Source organism: Propithecus coquereli, unplaced genomic scaffold (genome assembly GCF_000956105.1).
Source record: "Propithecus coquereli isolate 6110/MARCELLA unplaced genomic scaffold, Pcoq_1.0 Scaffold749, whole genome shotgun sequence".
In the NCBI taxonomy this organism is placed as follows: Eukaryota; Metazoa; Chordata; class Mammalia; order Primates; family Indriidae; genus Propithecus; species Propithecus coquereli.
In genome coordinates this window covers 161,735-163,207 of record NW_012153607.1, presented here as the reverse complement: position 1 = coordinate 163,207, position 1,473 = coordinate 161,735, and positions in this window count along the sequence as shown.

The following is a 1,473-nucleotide window of genomic DNA, read 5'->3' as shown; positions in this document are numbered from 1 at the left end:
TTTGACTTGGGTGGGACAAAGGTAATTTATGTGACCAAAATGTTTATACCCCCACAATATTCTAAAATTTAAAAAAAAGGTGAAGTAATGCCTTGTGCCACAATTTGGATGGAACGGGAGATTATTATCCTAAGTGACATATCTAAAGAATGTAAAAAAAAAAACACCACATGTACTCACTATTAAATTGGAACTAACCAATGAGCACACATGTGCACAGAGAGAAGTAAAACTCAACGGAAATCAAGCAGGGTGGAAAGGGGAGAACGGGATGGGTGAAAACATACCTAATGTGTACAACGAATGAATACTTTCTGTGGGATGGGCACATTTATCACCCTGACTCAAGCATTACAAAAGTGATCCATACAATCAAAAACATTTGTACTCCAGTAATATTTTGAAAAAAGAAAAAGAATAAATGCCAAAGTGTAAATTAAAAAGTTAGACATTGTTATTATTATTATTGGTGTTATCATTAATTTTCAGTTTGCAAAGTAATTTTATATTCATTGTAAGTTTACTTCCTAAAATAGCCCTCTGCTACACGTAATATTTCAATTTTCTAATGGAGGATCAGAGTTTATAACCTTCCCAAGAGTGCACAAGTAAAAAGGAGAAGACACAAACTTATGTCTTTCTCCACATCCTCTTCTCTTCCCACTAAACTACCTTGTCTCCCACAGGAAGGTGCTTTAAGGTGGAGGAAATGGCCATCCCTGAGGGATCGGATATTATCTCAACACACTCTAACTAAACTGCATAGTCGCTATTCTTAACGAAAAGTCGAAACTTTGTTGACATTGATTTCAGTTAATATGTGCCCACAAAAAAGCTGAGAAACCAGTCATTTTAATAAGGCCCCTGGAAACTGATTAGTAAGTACACATACTTTTTATAGCAATCACAGTAGGGAATTCTGTTTACAATGAAGAGTTTTGTAATAAGACCCAGAGAGACAGTTTCATCATCAACGCCTAAGCAAACTCTGACTTCGTTTCTCTTTACTTAATGATAATTATTTAATTAAAATCAGCAAAGGAAGAGTAGTAGTTACAGAAATTGACATTTTTCTTAATTTTCTCAGATACTCTGAATTTTTGTAGCCTAACTAGAAATAGAATTGCTAAACTAACTACTTTTACATTGTATAGTATGGGAAGGCAACAGGTATTTGAGAACTCCTAAATTCTGTGGTGAGATTCTCAATATTAATCTGCATCAAATAACTTGGGAATATAATCACCGATTAATAGTTTTCACATTCAGTGACAAACTACAGCTTTAATTACAATTAAACATCCCCCCCCACAATTAAACATTTTGGCATGTACTATGATAAGAAGGCCCTACTAGAATACATGAAAGAAAATTATAGAATGTTTCATTTTTTCCTGAACAAAGAAACCTAAGACAGATAGCCAGTTAAAGCCCTACTCGCATGTAGATGGCACATAAATATTAAATGTGGAT